Consider the following 19,197-nt stretch of genomic DNA (forward strand, 5'->3'; position numbering starts at 1 on the left):
TCTTTTTTACATTTTTATTTATTTTATTTTAAGTTCTGGGGTACATGTGCAGGATGTGCAGGTTTGTTACACAGGTAAATTTGTGCCATGGTGGTTTGCTATACGTATCAACCCATTGCCTTGGCATTAAACCCAGCATGCATTAACTATTTTTCCTGATGCTCTCCCTCTCCTGCCCCCATCCAGGGGCCCCATTGTGTGTTGTTTCCTTCCCTGTGTCCATGTGTTCTCATTGTTCAGGTCCTACTTATAAGTGAGAACATTAGGTGTTTCGCTTTCTGTTTCTGCATTAGTTTCCTGAGGATAATGGCTTCCTGTTCCATCCATGTCCCTGCAAAGGACATGATCTCATTCTTTTTTATGGCTGCATAGTATTCCATGTTGTATGTGTACCGCATTTTCTTCATCCAGTCTATCATTGATGGACATTTGGATTGATTCCATGTCTTTGCTATTGTGAATAGCGCTAAACAGCAAGGACACTCCTAAGGGAAACGACTCAAGGGAAACTATTAAATATTTTAAACTGAATAAAAATACGACATATCACACTTGATTCAACACAGGTAAATCCAGTGCTGGCAGGAAAATGTGTTTCACTAAATGTGTATGACGGAAAAGTAGAAATTTCTCAAATAAAATTTCAGCTATCACATCAAGAAAGTAGAAAATAGTAGCAAAATAAAACCAAAACAAATATAAGAAAGAAGCCTGAGCTCTGACCAGCAGCCGTGGCCACCCGCAACAGCACTACCACGAGTGTCTTGTGGGCTTTCCTCAGAGGAGCCTGTCAGCATCCTCCAGTTCCAGGCGCTCTAGCCCCTGTCCTGCTTCAAGAGGCTTTTTCCAACCAGAGGCCTCTCCTCCATAGCCTGAAGGCTCGGCCAGTTCCCACGAAGTTTGCCGGGAACGCAAGGCTGTCACTGATATTCGTGGCACCAAGACTTGTGCGCAGGTTGCACACATTGACCACTGTCTGTGCCACGTGCAATGACACCGCCTGAGGCGCGCACACCTCACGCGCACCCGCGTAACGGCTTGGCTAGCCTGTAACGGCTAGGCCTGGCTCTGCGTTCCTGGCTTGGCTTGGCGTTCCTCGCTTGGCTAGGCGTTAATCGCTCTGCCCGGTGTTTCTCGCTTGGATTGACGTTTCCTCCATCGCGTTCCTTTGCTGGGCTTGACCTTTTCGCTGCTGGGCTTGGCATTCCCTTGGCTGGGTTGGGTGTTTCCTTTGGGCGGGGCGGGGCGGGGGTTGGCCCTTCCTGGGGGGGGGGGGGGCGTGGGATCACCCCTGGTGGGCGTGGGCTTTCCCCGGCTGGGTGTGGGTTTTCCCGGGTGGGGTGGGCTGGGCTCGCCTGCTGGGGTTGGCAGGTTTTGGCTGGGATTAACCTTTCTCTTCAAACAGATCGGAAACCCAGAATTTCCTGCTAGTTGGTGAAACTGGTTGGTAGTCGCAATGTGCTGGCTAGTACCGGCCTCCCCTGGCTGTTCAAAGCAGATGGTGGCTGAGGTTTCTTCAATACCCGCTGCCTCCGCTGTGAAGAAGCCATTTGGTCTCAGGAGCAAGATGGGCAAGTGGTGCTACCACTGCTTTCCCTGCTGCAGGGCCAGTGGCAAGAGCAACGTGGGTGCTTCTGGAGACCAGGACGACTCCGCTATGAAGACACTTAGAAGCAAGATGGCCAAGTGGTGCTGCCACTGCTTCCCCCGCTGCAAGGGGCGCGGGGAGAGCAACGTGGAAGCTTGGGAAGACTACGACGACAGCGCCTTCATGGAGCCCAGCTACCACGTCCCCAGCTGCAAGGGGCGTGGGGAGAGCAACGTGGAAGCTTGGGAAGACTAGGACGACAGCGCCTTCATGGAGCCCAGGTACCACGTCCGTGGAGAAGATCTGGACAAGCTCCACAGAGCTGCCTGGTGGGGTAAAGTCCCCAGAAAGGATCTCATCGTCATGCTCAGGGACACTGACGTGAACAAGACGGACAAACAAAAGAGGTAACCGGGCCTGAGCTGGGAGGAGGCGGGACGTGGGGGGATGATGGGGGCATACCCTCCTGGAGGGATCGGGGTCCTGGCTTTCTGTTCCTCCGCAGGCCCCACACCACCCTGGGTGTGGAAACCTCAGAGAGGTCAGGGCACAGGCCCTTTATGAACAACAACACAGAAACAAAACTTTAGCTGATTTCCTATCCGATTATAATTTCCCTTATAGAACACTAATAGACTGTATGAAAGTGACTTAACTCGCAAAATCAAGTCGATGCAGCAGATTATTTTTAACGTACACATTTTAAAACAATGTTCTATACATTATAGAAAGGTGTATATTGAGAACTAAGTCCCATAATATATCCACTTCTGGGCTAAATATTTTTCAAATAAAATCCAATATGGATTTGATATCAATGTACCCTATGTAAATATGTCCTTTACTGAGGAACCTTACAAGGAAACTGAAATGGGAAGATGGTTTGTGTCCTTGAATAGGAAGATTCGTTTTTCTTAAGATGTGAGCTTTTTCTGTGTTTATCACTTTTACGTAAGCCAAATAAAAATAGCAAAGTTTTAGCATTTTTACACTGCACATCCTGTATTTTATTGCTGTAATAAGTTAACTTTTTGTAACAGAATGGAAAAAGACTTGCTTTTCCAGATATCAAAATGTGAATGTGCTATTTCCACAAATTGTTTACTAACAGCTGAAAAAATATCAATGAATAGAACAGAATAGGAAATCCAGAAATACCCAAATATATGTAAGAATTTAGCACTTGATAATGGTGATGTTTCATATTGATAAAGCAAGATTAATCATTAATAAATGAAATGCATGCTGTTTGGAGAAAACGAGCTAGATTTTTATGTCACAAAAGTAAGTTCCTGGAGTATAGATTAAAATTTTTAAATATACAAAAGGAGAAAAATACCAGAAGAAAACACAAAAGCCTATTTATATATGCAACTATTTATTTATTTATTTATTTTTCTGGGACAGAATCTCACTCTGTTGCCCAGGCTGGAGTTCAGTGGCGCAATATCAGCTCACTACAACCTCCGCCTCCCGGGTTCGAGCAATTCTCTGCCTCAGCCTATTGAGTAGCTAGGATTACAGGTGCCCGCCACCACACCCGGCTAATTTTTTGTATTTTCAATAGAGGCAGGATTTCACCATCTTGGCCAGGTTGGTCTTAAACTCCTATCCTTGTGATCCACCCGCCTCAGCCTCCCAAAGTGCTGAGATTACAAGCCTGAGCCACTGAACCAAGCATATATATGCAGATATAATAAAATAAGCTCAATTTAAGATTGGGCAAGGTACTTTTTTGCATATCTACCAGTGACCTGTGCACATAGGAAAACGTAGTGTTCCTGGTAAGAGAAGGAATTTAAGTTAGAAGAGGAATGAAATACTGTTTTCTATTGAAGTTAGAAGAGGAATGAAAGGCCGGCCGCGGTGGCTGACGCCTGTAATCCCAGCACTTTGGGAGGCCAAGGCAGGTGGATAACGAGGTCAAGAATTTGAGACTAGCCTGGCCAGCATGGTGAAACCCCGTCTCTACTAAAAAATACAAAAAATTAGCCAGGCATGGTGGCATGCACCTGCAATCCCAGCTACTCAGGAGGCTGAGGCAGGAGAATTGCTTGAACCAGGGAGGTGGAGGTTGCAGTGAACTGAGATTGCACCACTACACTCCAGCCTGGATGATGGAATGAGACTTCATCTCAAAAATAAATAAACTAATTAATAATAAAAATAAATAAATAAAGGAATGAAATACTGTCTTCTATCCACAAAGTTTGTGAGGGTGAAGAACAGTGGTACTTATGTAGTTGCTGAAAGTTTAAGCTGCTGCAACTTTTCTAACACACTTTGATGATAAGAACCACATGTTAAAAATGTGTATGCCTTTTACCTATCAACTCTATTATACTGAAATATCTATATGAAATAGAGACATATGTTTTTCTTAGTATTGCTTAAAATAGCAGTGTATTAAGAAGAGCTCACATAAAGATTTTATGAAAAAATTTCAGTGCATCCATAGGATGGAATAACATGTAACCATTGAAGGTGTCAGTAGATACAGAGATATGTTGTCGTGCAAAGATGTGCTTTGCTATATCAAGTGAGGAAAAAATCAGTTTGTTATACACCTACACAAACAGAATCTGCTCTTGTGTTACTTGAAAACATGTATAAAACATAATCAAACTTATTTCTGGGGATTTGTAAGTGAAGTTCTTCCCTTTCTCTTATCTGTGATTTCTGCAATGAATATCTGAAAAGTTTTAGTTAAATTTCACTAGTAATGAAATAATCCTTGGGAAGAGAAGGAATGTGCTACTTGCATAGATACAAATAATTTCTCACATTTAATTATTTATTTTTATTCCTGTGGATAGCTATCTTCTGTGAACTTTTACCCTCTTGAGAAGTAGAGGGTTTCTGTTTACCTGTTCCTGTAGATTTTATTGTATATACATTTTATTATAAAATTATCTTTTCATTATATATATAAACATGTGTAAAAGGTATGAATTAATTATTTTATTTTAGTTATATATTTATGAAAACTAAAATAGCAAATATAAATGACCATTACTATTGTAAATGTATTGCTCTACTCAACAGGAGCATTCTTTAAAAATATTGAACTCCCAAGCTGTGTTTATGCATTCTTTCAATCCGTTTAGTCATCAAACATAAGCCAGACACCTATTATGTGGAAGGCATATTCTACCATCTCTCAGGATCCTTCCGTCTTTGAAAACTTCATATTTACCTGCTGGGCCTAAGCAAGTTGAGAGATTTAAAATTGGGGCATTAGGAGGTAATCTCAATTGAAACTTTTCTTCCCTCCTTTCAAACAAAAGCATTTCTGAAGGTAGACAACAGTAAAAGATAACCCTCAACTACCCTTCTGAAAATGTATAAGTCTTGGGTAAAGACTGTTTTAGTACTTTTAAGAACTAAAATGTGGTACACAAACAGCATGGAATACTATGCAGTCATAGAAGAAAGAACGAGAGCATGTCCTTTGCAGGGACATGGATGGTGTTGAAGGCCATTACCCTTAGCAAACTAATACGGGAACAGAAAATCAAATACCGCACGGTCTCACTTATAGGTGGGAGCTAAATGATGAGAACACACAGACACCTAGAGGGAAGCGACACACACTGGGGCCTATCAGAGGGTGGAGGGTGGGAGGAGGGAAAGAAGCAGGAAATAGAACTAATGGGTACTGGGCTTAACACCTGGGTAATGAAATAATTTGTACAACCAACCCCCTTGACACGTTTTTACCTATGTAACAAACCTGCACATCCTGCACCTGTACCCCTGAAAGTAAACGTTGAAAAAAAGCTCCACAAATAGTTTCATAAATTCATTTTAAAAGGAGAAGAATTATAATAGTCTTAAATCCTAATATGAATGATTGGAAATATCTAATGTACATACATTGTATAAATCTAAGTATTGATAAAAATGAGCCCATGCCATTCATTTGAATTTCAAGCTTTCTTTGGCTTAAAGTTTTTGAAAACCAAAGTAAGAAATAGATTATTTTAGAAATTTGTTTGTGTTTTCACCTCAGCCCTCTTATTCCATACTTCTTTTAAGAACTAAAATTTATCTAAATGCTAGTCATCTGACTGGAACCGCCCCAGACGTGTTATATTGTAACATATTCTACTTAATGTAAGGCACCAGGGATTGTATGATGCCCCATTATTGTATGTCTCAATAAGAGAATTATTTAAATGCTGCCAATTATAGTAAATCATGAATTATAAGTGGCATTTCAGTGTGAGAAATGGTGAAACATAGAGACAATGATCATCTTAGAATCAATAAAATATATCGTTACCTGTAATCTTTAAAACATACCTGAAAGTGTAGGTATAATTGTATCATCTTACTGAATTCAAATGTTGTCTTTAGTGGTATTAGTAAAAATTATAATATCTTACAATTACTGAGCTGTTATTTGTGTTAGGAACTATTCTATATCTTTCGTGTAGAGTCTTATTTAAGCATTACTGTGGTTTCCTCTGAGAAATCGACTCTTTTCATTCCCATGTTATTGATGAGGAAATTGAGAGCCAAAAAAGGTAAGCAACAGCTGGGAAGCATCAGAGCTTCAAGTAGGATTCCAGCCCACGTTGAATGCCATTCAAGGGCTCTGGTCTTCCTATTCAAATAGGCTGCTCTTTCATTCATACAGTGAGTCATGAGGTAATAAGTAGTGTGCTTTCTTCAAAGGGAAATTAAGTTTGTTTTGAAGGCAGAGTAATAGCAGGCTATTCTGTGTTTGCTATTGCATGAATCATTGATGTAGCTGTAGATAGTGCACTACAATTTCCTAAAAAGTCTTCTCACTCTCATAGGACTGCTCTACATCTGGCCTCTGCCAATGGGAATTCAGAAATAGTAAAACTCCTGCTGGACAGACGATGTCAACTTGATGTCCTTGACAACAAAAAGAGGACAGCTCTGATCAAGGTATGCAGTAGTCAACTATATCAGCATGAGATGGCTTTGATTTCAATACATAGCATAAAAATGAGTTTTCTCATTTAAATGGAACTAGTTGGTGAAAGCTGTGGAATGTTAGTTTTAATTCTCAGGACTTATAATTTATTTTTGGTCTAATACTGACAGGCTGTACAATGCCAAGAAGATGAATGTGCATTAATGTTGCTGGAACATGGCACTGATCCAAATATTCCAGATGAGTATGGAAATACTGCTCTACACTATGCTATCTACAATGAAGATAAATTAATGGCGAAAGCACTGCTCTTATACGGTGCTGATATTGAATCAAAAAACAAGGTATAGGTCTACTAATTTCATCTTCAAAATACTGAAATGCATTCATTTTAACATTGACCTGGGTAAGAGCCAGTTTTCCATATTTGGAAGCTCAAGCATAACCTGAATGAAAATATTTTGAAATGAGTTAATTATCTAAGACTTTATTTTAAATATTGTTACTTTTAAAGAAGCATTCGAGGGTACAGTTTTTTTTTTTTAATGCTCTTGTGGTTTATGTTTTTTTAAAAAGCACTGAATTTGTAAAAGGTAATACTTTGTTTTTTTTCATGCCAGGTTTTTTTTTCCCCTAATAAATGTAAAATGACAAAATTTGCCCTGGAAATAGGTTTTACATTAAAACTCCAAGAAAACTCAAACACAGTTCAGTGAATAGTAATCCTGCCCCTTTGGCAAGTTCCCCCCCCAAAAAAAACAAAACAAAAAACAGTAATAGATACGAGGTGATGGATTTCTCAGTGACAAGTCTTTTTCTCAGTGACAAGTCTTAAGATATTTCTGATTGCACATGAGGCAGAAGCGGAAAGGGAAAAGGATAGCAATCAGAAATATCAAGACCAATTTGGAAATTAGGTAATGGAGGGAAAGACCATGAAGAGGTTTTCTGTGTGTGTGTGTGTTGCTGTTGATCATTCATTTGTTTCCTTTGTATGGTGAGACAAGGTTCTTTTCAATTTTATAGAATGACAGTTTTCAGTTTGGGAGAGGGAGTTAGTGGGTTGTAAACTGCTTAGAGATCAATTTCAGGAAGCCTCTGAGGATCCAGATAGGCAGTGAATAGGTGGTAATGTAGTGGGAAACACTTGAGCAGAGGGAACGACAAGTAATTAACTGACTTAGTCTCCTATTCTGGTAAAAATGGCCAATTGGAGTCTCAACTCTGCTTTCAACTCTAGAATATCTTGATGGGAAGGTGGGTGATAAGGGGCTTATAAGGAACAAGATCAGGTTGGATTTTGAGTTTACTAGACCTTGTTCTACTCTTACCAGGGAAAATTATGTGATGTTTTCAGCAAATGAGTCTCTCTCCTGCTCTTTCCTCTTTTTGGCCAAATCCTCAAATGATAAAGGGAATTGGTTATGTGGATGAGCGCTGAGACTGAAGTAATCATCTATTGCACTAGCTTCCAGCTAGAGTTGTGCATTCCAGTTACCTCAGGAAAATTTTTAAATAATCCACAAGTCTAGGCTTTCCCCCTGAAGATTTTCATAGAGTAAGTCTAATATGTACATTTAAAAATGTTTCCTTGAAGCCAGGCATGGTGTTGCATGGCTGTAGTCCCAGCTGCTGGAGAGTCTGAGGTGGGAGGATTGCTTGAGCTCAGGAGTTCGAGTCTAGCCTGGTCAACATAATGAGACCCTGTCTCTAACAACAACAACAACAACAACAAATTTCTCAAAATCTGGATACACTTCTGCTCAAGAACCATGAATACATAAGTGTAATATGTAAATTCTTATGTCTCAGAAACTTAAGATATTTCTAGAAGAGTTGGAGTTGGATATGTGCTAATTCCTTTAAATCTTTCCTTTCCAATAACATTAATCTAACTTTTTTTTGGTTGGTTTTTGAGATGGGGTCTCAATCTGTTCCCCAGGCTGTAGTGCAGTGGTGTGATCACAGCTTACCACAGCCTTGACCTCCCCAAGCTCAGGTGGTTCTCCAATCTCAGTTTTTTGTTTTTGTTTTTGTTTTTGTTTTTGTTTTGTTTTGTTTTTAGTAGAGATGAGGTTAATGCCATGTTTTTCAGGCTGACCTTGAACTCCTGGGCTCAAGCGAATCACCCACCTCAGCCTCCCAAAATGCTAGGATTACAGGTGTGAGCCACCATTCCTGGCCAAGTCTGACTTTTATATGTGGATGAGACATTAAAATGAATATTATTGGCACTATCAGCTTACGGAATAATACCTTTTCCTTTATACCTTCAGTTATTCCCTGCCATTCAGAAGGTCTTTAGAAATTTGCAGTGAGTAGTCTTTCATTAAGTAGAGAATGGCCCTCTCAGGATTTTGTGTCTCTTTGTTCACTTATTCAAGTGCTTAGGTCAGTAAGTCATTGTTAAGAGCAGAGTTTTCTCAATTAGAATTGTAGCAAATTCTAAACCTTTTTTTTTAATCAATTGAAGCTGTATTGTGGACTATCCATTATGTCTCTTATGTTTGCAGAGCTTTGACATAATCAAGATGGCAGGTTTAAACACTAAAAACCATGGAGTTATTAAGAATACAGATGGGAATTCTGTTAGTTTCAGTAATCCTATGAACTGATGATTTAGTTAACAATCTGGAAAAAGTAAATACAAATAGATTTTAAATGAATGAATGGAAAAATTCTTCAAATGGGCAGTAGGAGTGTTAATAGCAATTTTTATTGCACATTGGAGCTTGAACTTTTGGTAAAACATGTGAAACTAAAGAAATATTTTACATTCAAATTCTTGCTTTATACACAAGAATTTTGTCTTAGGGTTGGATAATATAGAGATAAAAGATACATCCCCTGCCCTCAAGAAGCTCTTTGTTTAAATGGGAAAAAAATCATCATCCAAAAGTGCCATGCCAAATGCTGGGTTAGAAGCAAAGAGTCTTAGAAGCAGTAAACGTTGAAAGTGAGTTTTTGAGATGATCAGAGTTGATGTGGTCAGGCAGCGAAGGGGTGTTTCCAAGGGAAGCAGCAGCATGTGGGAAAGCACAGAAGAGTGAGATGGAAGCAGCTACATTTGATTTACTTTCTATGAGTGTAAGTCCATGGGATCTTATATAAAGTTTCCAGTTCAGCTGAGAAATAGGTAATTTTTTGAATTACATATTGTTTTTGTTTTATATTGTTTTACAGCATGGCCTCACACCACTTTTGCTTGGTGTACATGGACAAAAACAGCAAGTGGTGAAATTTTTAATCAAGAAAAAAGCTAATTTAAGTGCACGTGACAGATGTGGAAGGTATAGTTATTTCTTTTAATCTGTGTGTTGTTCGAGATTGATAGCAGTCACTTAAGTCATAAATAATAAATTAGTAAGATTAAATTATACTTATTGGGACATAGTGATGAGTATCAACACAAATCAGTTAAGTAGAAAAACAATTATTTGGACTGGGCAACATGAAGAACAGTTTTAGTAGGATTCATCTTCTCTTATTGTATTGACTGATGTTATTTGTTGTATGGTGTTTTTGGTTAGATGATATTATGTTAGCTAAAGGGATTTCATGTTAATTTTATGAAATGTGAACTTTAGGTTTAGTTTACTTTATGACCCAGTATTGAACTTCTTAACCTTTTCTAGTAGTTTTTAACCTCTGTGTCTTATATGCTTTTCTGCTAAATATGCTGCATGAAACCTAAATAGGAGTTGAAAATCCTTTTTTCTATTCAATGACTCTGCTTTAAGTTGCCTTGTTTGAAGAATATTAATGTTAGCTTATCCCTACTTGACAATTAATTGCTATTCCCACATACTGTGGGTCCAACAGCTTTTCCTTTTCTATTTCCAGTGTATTTTGATGGTTTTATTTTTAATTGGTATGGAGAGAGGGAGTGAAGATAGTTTTAAGTGGATACACTTTTCCTTTAATGAAGGCAAGCCGTAGGTGGGTGATAAAGAGAAAAGAGCTAGGCTTTGGATTCACACAAGACTGGGTTTAATCCCTAGCTTTCTTACTTGGTAAGTGTGTGACCTTGGGAATCTTATTTACCACCAAATGTGTTGTCATATATGAAAAGTAGGAGAATATATCCTTCAAATTGATTGTGCATAAGTAAGGAAGATATATATGGCATTTAATTCAGTGCCTAGCACATGCTTATTGGCATCATTAACTGAAACTCTTGTGACTATTCTTACCATTATTATTAATATTACTGCTTTCAGCAAGCAGAGAGCTCTTACTTATCTTACCCTCTAGCTGATTTTCTATTACAGCATATCAGTCTAGGGAAGCTGTAAGGAAATCTTCACTTATAACTTTGTCCACTTCAGATAAGTGGCCCTAGCATTGTTTCTTGCCCATTGAAAGACTTTAAATTAATGTCTTCTACTTTCCAATACCTCACCGAGATAAGAGGTTTCCTTGTTGTCCCTTCCTTTAAACCTTGTTGGTATTTTACAAAGATGAACACTTAAGCACCCAAGTGCTTGTGTGTTTTAGTGCATGTAAATCTTTAATTCTGCATGGACAGGCAAGATGTTAAGTTGATAAAGTATATCAAATTAGCTTTTAAAATAAGTTTATTACAGTTCCTAAGGGAGAAATTATCTCTGTCATTTTAGAAATGCTCTCATACTTGCTGTACATTGTGGATCAGCAAGTATAGTCAGCCTTCTACTCGAGCAAAATATTGATGTCTCTTCTAAAGATCTATCTGGACAGACAGCCAGAGACTATGCTGTTTCTAGTCATCATAATGTGTAAGTGTTTACATTAAAAGGCGAGTTAATGCTAAATTGAGGTTTAAAATAATTATAACAATAACATCTTACATATCAGGTGAGATGTCATAGTGCCATTCAGCTAGTTTTAGAGTGGCAGTCAGTTAGTCCCCTGCATCAGCCAGAAATCAGAAAAAAAGCAAGACAATTTAGAAGTACCAATGGATACAGGATTCTTTATCTCAGGACTTTTAAGACCTTGATACTTTGAGATCCCAACATTGTTCATTTCATCCAAGTATAACACCTATGGATGGGATTAAAAAACAGTGTCATATCTTTCATTTTTCTGATTAGTTATTTGGGTCTTGAAATGTCCAGCTTAACAAAAAACCTTGTACTGTCTTCTGGAGACTATTTCCTACATACTCCTTGAATTTTTCAATAACTGAAGGGATTCACTAAATCCAAGGAAGACAGTCCCTTTTTTCAAGTCAAAAGGAGCAGAATAAAAAGGACATTCCAGTCATTTTGATGTTTCCCTTGTTTCTGTTGCTGCGTTGTTGCCACTCAAACTGGTCCTGTTGCCTGGTAATGGTTGACCTTTGACACCAAGATGCCCTTACTGATTCAGATCCCTCAAGTCTTTAAGTTCCCATATCTATGCTTCTATGCTCAGCCATTGTTCCCAAAGCACCAGCACCCTGCTCTGGCAGCTGGGTATCCTGACTTGATCTGCAGACAAAGTGAGCAAATTGACACTTGCCCCCATATTCAGAACCTAATGTGGAAACCACATCTTAGCCAAGAATTAGCTGAGACCTTCATGGTACAAAATCCTTTGAGGCCGTTGTTGGTCTTTTCTCTGGCAGATATTAATTAGGCTTGTTCTAAAGAGTCAGAGGGGTTCAAATAATGTGACAGAAAGAGATCAGTGTTTGTTTCTTCTTCTTTGCTATCAGATCTGTACTGTGAGGCACCTTTATATTCTCTATAGAACCTTAGGCAGTAGAAAGTCCCATATGAAACTTCTCCAAGCAGTGACTCCCAGTTGTGGTCGGCCCTTGAGTGATCTGTTTTACATGATAATGAAAATCGTCCAAGCTACTTTCATCTGTAACTCAAGATTTTAAAATATTTTCAAATTCTACCTCAAGGGAGCCATTGAAGAGAATTCTCAGAATCTCAAGTAGGTTATTTGGACTTAACAGAACCAAGCCCTGTGCATGACTCATCACTAATCATGTGTAAAAGTAGGGCTTTGTGCTTGCTTCTGCAGCACATATCCTAAAATGGGAACAATACAGAGAAAATTTGCATGGCTTCTGCATAAGGAAGCAGCACAAATTTTTGAAGCATTCCATAGGTTGGTCAGTCACTGGAAGGTCATTTGACTATTTGCTGACTAGCTCTAAGGAAACAGTGTGAATCAAAGCAAAAAATGGGTGCCACCAAAATATTGAAATTGTGATTTGCACTAAAAAAATAGTCATGTAAGATGGTCTATGAGGTGATTCAGAGCTGAATAATGTGTTTGGTGCAAAATATGTTGTTAGTGTGTATGTCAAAAATTAGAGAATGTCAACTTACTACTTCTTCATGGAAACTAAAAAACATATAGGTAGAGTTTTGGTCTCCATGTCAGCTGGAATTGAACATCAATATCAACTATTATCCTAAGAAACATCTGCTGGCTCAGAGTTGGAGTCGGTAGAGAAGGATCACTGGTCCAAGCCAGGTCTTAACATCCATTGGTTTTTCTGCCGTTGGTGTGATTGGTCAACTCCGTAATAGTGGACACTCACATTATCTACTTTAATGAGATATTTATGAGTAAATTTAGTTACAAACTAAGACGTAGTTGAGATGCCCAGAATTATAAGCCCTAAGGAGCAGGAAAACTAAGAAGCAAAATTAAGACTTAATAACATTTGCTGAAAACTATAACATTTGCATATTAGAACCTATGAACAAAATATGCATTGGGTTTTATTTGGGATTCCAAGATAATTCTAGTTATAATGTTTAGGAACAGATTATTCCTTTGCTTTACTATTTCTCTGAGCATTTAAAAAATGTTATCTTGTTAAATCTTTGTAACAACCTAGTGAAAGAAGGCAGCAAAGTCCTCACTTTGTTGAAGAAGATAAGCAAGTCATCCAAGAACAAATAGCAGCTGTTCATTATGGAGCTAGGACTTAAGCAGAGTTGGAACACTTTCTATTATGTCATGCTAATGCAAGCTAATTTACTGGGTCACACTGCTCTCAATTTATGAGCATTACACCCTACATTTTTGTCTTCTTAGAAGCTTCAAGAGAAGTTTGTAGAATGTACTCATAAGTGGATGGGATAATACTGTTAAGTTCTGATATTATGATATTGTTTGAAATACTCTAAGAATTTTATATTTGGTAAGTGTTTTACATCAGTATTAAAATAGTAATTTGGTTTATTACATTTTTATACATAGAATTTGCCAATTACTTTCTGACTACAAAGAAAAACAGATGCTAAAAATCTCTTCTGAAAACAGCAATCCAGGTAACACTTGTGATAGTGAATTACTTTAGGTCAGTTGTCCCCGATCTTTTTGGTACCAGGGACCGGTTTTGTGGAAGACAGTCTTTCTATGGGCTGGGGGAAGGTGGGGATAGTTTCAGGATTATTCAGTCATGTTACATTTATTGTGCTACTTTATTTATATTATTATTACATTGTAATATATAATGAAATAATTATACAACTTACCATCATGTAGAATCTGTGGAAGCTCTGAGCTTGTTTTTCTGCAACTAGATGGTCTCATCTGGGGGCAACATGAGACAGTGACAGATCATCAGGCATTAGATTCTCATAGGAAGCACACAACCTAGATCCCTTGGGTGGGCAGTTCACAACAGGGTTCATGTTCCAATGAGTACCTAGTGCTATCACTGATCTAGGAAGGGGCAGAGTTCAGGCAATAATATGAGCCATTATTATTGGTTGGCCGTAAGTACAGGTGAAGCTTCCCTGGTTTGCCTGCTGCTCACCTCTTCCTGTGTGGTGTGGTTCATAATAATCCATGGACTGCTACCGGTCTGTAGCATGGGAGTTGAGGACCCCTGCTCTGGGTGGTCCTACCATAGATAAAAAAGTAAAAGTAAGGAACTTTTGATCTCAAAAGAATGCTGAAGCAAAGTTATGTTACATATGCTTGTCCCAAAAAGGTCTCACTATTACTGACTTCATTCCTCCTCATTTGAAGTCGGAAAGAGACACATTTACTTTGTTGGAGCAAGATGTGCTCTTCTACCTGCTGGTTAGTTGTCATGATAACAGCAATTTTGTTAGAACAAGTGCTCTGCTACCATTTGCCAAAAGATTGTCATAATAAATATACAAATTTCTCAACTCTAGGCTCAGGAGATTATAATAAAATTAGAAAAATGTTTCACAATAACAAAAATGCTAGTATGCTACCTGGTTGTGGACACCTAATACATTGTATAACCCAAACGGTATGAGGACACCTTTAATTTAGCCATCAATTTATCAAAGAACTTTTATAAGTTTGGTTTTATAAGTTGCAGGAGATAAAGACGGAGCAGATGTAGTTTTGATCCTTAAGGTTCTCATAATAGAGCTGTCTCTATTTCATTTCTGTGCTTTTTCAATAGAATTTACAAAGAAAATATTTCCATTTATGTTTTCACTTCACTTAACAAATAACTGTCAAATGTCTTTTAGATACTAATCATTTTTCTAATGCAACAGAACACAATTAAAAATACAGACAGGAGTTTGTTATTATCATTGTCATTATTTTTTTATTTCACTACTTTATTCAGTTCTTACTGTGTGCTAGATGCCCACTGGAAGCTTTTAATTTATTATATATTGATTATGTGCCAAACATATGTGATGAGGAATGAAAGTTTTGGTAAAAAAAAAAAAAAAAGTAGGTATGATTCAAGGGAAGCATGCAGAGTGAGAAGAATTTTTCTAGGTAAAAAAGCAGAAGAATAATGTTTGACAGAAGGAACATGCAACAAGATTGTGTGTTGGCCAGAAGGAACATCTAAGGAGATTGCCTGTTTGGCAGGAAGGGCAGCAAGTGCAAAAGACAAGATGCTTGAGTGAACTTTGCAGGGTTTCTGAGCAGTTCACTTTTGCTAGCACCAAAAGAGGTTGGGAATGAGGTGAATACTTGGGTAAGGCAAGTTTATGACAGACTTTTTAATACTACAGAAATGAGTAGGTTTCGCCCTGTGGGCCATGGGAAGTTTACCAGGTAGAATGCTTTGGACTGCAAATACTGATGAACAGTGGTGAAAACAGTAGGAACCAGAGTTGTTTTGTTTGTTCAGTGATATCCTAGGGATCCCTCTTGTCCCTCTTTCTGTGCTGTCGACAGTGTTTTATTCATGTCTCCTTTCATGGTCGGGTAATCTGCAACAGCTCCAAACATCTTGTTCTCAAAACACAACATCTCAAGGGCTTCTTTTCTTCACCTGTGTTTTCTAAACAGGGAGAAAATTTTGAAGCACACAAGGGGCTTCCTGTAACATTTCATTGGCTGTGTTACACTACCTGCTCATTCCCAAACCAGGCACTGGGAATGCAAATACGTGATTAGCTTAGAATTAAGTTTCTCTTTCTGAGGCTGAGGAGGGAGATTGGGATAATAAACATCCCAATAGACTTGTGTTTCTTCTGCAAGAAAGAATAAGGAATGGCTATTGGTAGGGAGTCGACAATGTTTGCTGCAGGGGCTCATTGGAGACATGGGAGCAGGGGAGTCACAAGATTAAATTTGAGTATTAAGGCATTCTGGTTGTGGTGTAAAATGGGTTAGCAAGCTTTTCCTGTAAAGGACCAGGCGGGAAATATTTTAGACTATGTGGTCTCTGTCATAACTACTTACCCCTGCTGTTGTCTGCTGTTGTAGAGTGAAAGCCACCATGATTCTATGTAAGCAAACAGGCATGACTGAGCTCCTTTAAAACTTTATTTACAAACCATAAGGCAGATTTAATTTGGACTGTGGCCTATAGTTTCCTGGGATTGGTGGAAGGTTACCATGGAAAGAAACCAGGAGACAAAGGAAGCTTTTGCAATAGTCAGCTATAGTTTCCGTCACACATCCTTGGACTAGTATCAATGTATTATAAGGTTTTCACCCATCCATGGTGGAATAAAATTAGGAATCTCAGTTACTCATTTTAATATGTTGGTCTTTGTTTTTATGGTGTTATGCCTTTTTATTTGTTTTGCTTAATTTTTTCATGTAAGAACTAACATTAGTAGTTGACGGTTTTCTTTTAAATAGAAGCCATTTTGTAAAGTTTATGTTCCCAGTGGCAGTGGAAATATAAAGCAGAGGCAGAAGAGAGGTATAGTCCATATGATTTAGTGATAATTGAATGAGAAAGGCTTGGGGGACCGAGAGAAATGTCAGATGATTTACAGGTTTCCAGGTCGTACACTAGTATTTAACCTGGACATGAGGAAGGAGTAGGAAATTTTCTGGTGAATACAGAAGAGCAAAGAGCTGCAGGTCAGCAGAAATGACCATTTTTTTCCTATGCATGTTTAATGGAATATTCATGTAGTATATTTTGAGTAGGTAATTGGATAACCAGCATTTATAACTCACGTCCTACTACTTTGACTCTCAGTAACAAGACTTATCAAAGATCAAAGAATCTGAAAGTTGATGAAAATGTCATCATTTTCATCATCCATGTGTATCACCATCAGTGACCGAAAGTTGGCATCCACAGAACACAGAATTGGGATAGGTGAACTTAATAGATAAAGATGAATATCAGAATTGTGTTCCTCTTAGGGAATGATAGTCTCCATGACCTGTGTGAGTCACGGCTGCCAGAAAAGAATGAGAGCAAGGAGTGTATTAAAGAAGCACAGCAAATTCAGTCCTAGAGTGCCCTGCTTGACTTCATGTCATAGTTCTGATTTCTAAAATACTATTTTCTGCAAAATATGCTTTCTGTTTTTCCCTTCTTGTAGCCTGCAACCAAACAGAATCCCTTCAGTGGGGCATTTTTGTGTTCTTCCTTTAATGACAGCAACATATAAATAACAAAAAGAAGTAAGAGAAAGAGTGTTTTTTTATAGGCTAGTATTTAACATAAACTTGAGAGTGAGTACCAAGATTATACTTAGAATTTACAGACCGGGTAGGAAGACGAGATAGAAATCTGAAGATTACTGACTCAAACACAGTGTAGTTTCATTGCTTTATTGTCACATCTCTGAATTCGCAACTAGGAATTATATTCGTATGCACTATAACTTTAGAAAGCACCTTCCCAAACCAAATATTAAGTGATTTATTGTAATTTCTTTGACTTATTATAGAATTGACTTTCCAAGTGCTCATGAGAATTATTGAGAATTTGCTACATAGTAACATCTCAGCTGTGTCCACAAGAGCTATCTGTCACCTTGTCTTAATGACTATTGGCTCACTAGGAATATTGGTTTTGGCATTAAAATGATATTTTTCTAAATGCAGATAGGACCAGGGATCACTCTTGAACATTAATGTCCAAGCATCTTAAAATTACACATCAGGTTTCATAATCTGACTTCTGCCCCACTCTCCATCTTTAGCCCTTTTCCCTGTGTGCCCTTTCTCTGGCATTACTGAGTTGCTGGTAATGTCCTACTCACTCGTTCACTCTTTCAGGCCTCACTCCTGCTCTTGCTGCTGCGTGGAATGCTGTTACCCTTTCCTTCTGTCTACCGCTTTTAATCTGGCTAGCCTCAATATTTCAGTCTGTGCTTGGGCATGTGTTCTAGAAAAGCCATCCCTGATATGCTTTATTTTCATTGTTTTTAAACCCTAATGCCTAGCATGTATGTAGCAGGACTCAATAAGAAATTTCTGAGTAAAATAAAGACTGTTTTTACAAAGATGATGTGCAGGACTGTTCTCTGCAGTCTTGGAGCAGAGGAGACAGACATGTGGGGGAATAATGTACAGTTCAGGTGGTAAAGATGCGGTAGAAAAATCAGTGAGGTCAGAAGGCAGCCTCAAGAAGGAGGTACCTTTTTATCTGGGGAAAGACATGCAGAATCAAGGAAGACTTCACATATCATTGTTTTAAAAGATGAAAATAAGGCCAGTTGTTGTGTCTCACAACTGTAATCCCAGCATTTTAGGGGGCTGGAGGAGGTGGATCACAAGGTCAAAAGATCAAGAACATCCTGGCCAATCATGAAACACCATCTCTACTACAAATATGAAAATTAGCTGGGCATGATGGTGCATGCCTGTAATCCCAGCTTCTTGGGAGACTGAGACAGGAGAATTGCTTGAACCAGGGAGTCAGAGGTTGCAGTGAGCTGAGATTGTGCCACTGCACTCCAGCCTGGTGACAGAGAAAGACCCTGGCTCAAAAAAAAAAAAAAGAAAAAAGAAAAAAAAAAAGAAATAAAATAAATTTGTCAGAATAGTAGAGGGAAACATTTTAGATATTAGGAAGACATTGTGCACTAATAAAGGTGTCAGTAGTAGTTTTGGAAATCATTTATAAGGTACTATTGGGCAGGAGAGACCCAGTGGGTGAAACAGGAGGATTTTATTTAGGTGCTCACCAGTTCAGTGGATTTGCATCCAAATGCTGAGTCCTGAACAAAGACAGAGCCTGGCTTATAAAGGCAAGCTTACAGAAGCAGAACAAAGGCAGTTAATCATATAGTGACAGTTTTGCAACCTCAGCATAGCTTGTGACTTTGCAACTACATTGAAGGAAAAGAGGAACTTGCAAAATATAAACATTTGTACAAAGAGCTATGAGTAAATGCTGAGGGGAAGGGGAGACGGTAAAGGAATTTGTTTTCTTAACCTTGCTCTGGGATGTCTGGACCCATACCTGTGGGCTCTGGCTTCTTGGACAGGGTCAACATGACCTTACCTGGGCCCTGCCTGTTACTATCCTTAGAGTCAGAGTAGCTAAGTGCAGGAAAAC

At 38.5% G+C, this 19,197-nt stretch overlaps 1 non-coding gene and 1 pseudogene across 1 annotated transcript; both read left to right on the forward strand.

Moving 5' to 3' along the window:
* Window positions 1–1,498: 1,498 nt before the first annotated feature.
* LOC135965265 (POTE ankyrin domain family member B-like) overlaps window positions 1,499–19,197 on the forward strand; it is a 35,550-nt pseudogene continuing 17,851 nt past the window's right edge.
* LOC135965805 (U6 spliceosomal RNA) lies at window positions 12,479–12,585 on the forward strand. The gene has a single exon (XR_010578918.1). It is a non-coding gene; the product is annotated as a U6 spliceosomal RNA (small nuclear RNA).

The sequence above is a fragment of the Macaca fascicularis genome, chromosome 10 (genome assembly GCF_037993035.2).
Source record: "Macaca fascicularis isolate 582-1 chromosome 10, T2T-MFA8v1.1".
In the NCBI taxonomy this organism is placed as follows: Eukaryota; Metazoa; Chordata; class Mammalia; order Primates; family Cercopithecidae; genus Macaca; species Macaca fascicularis.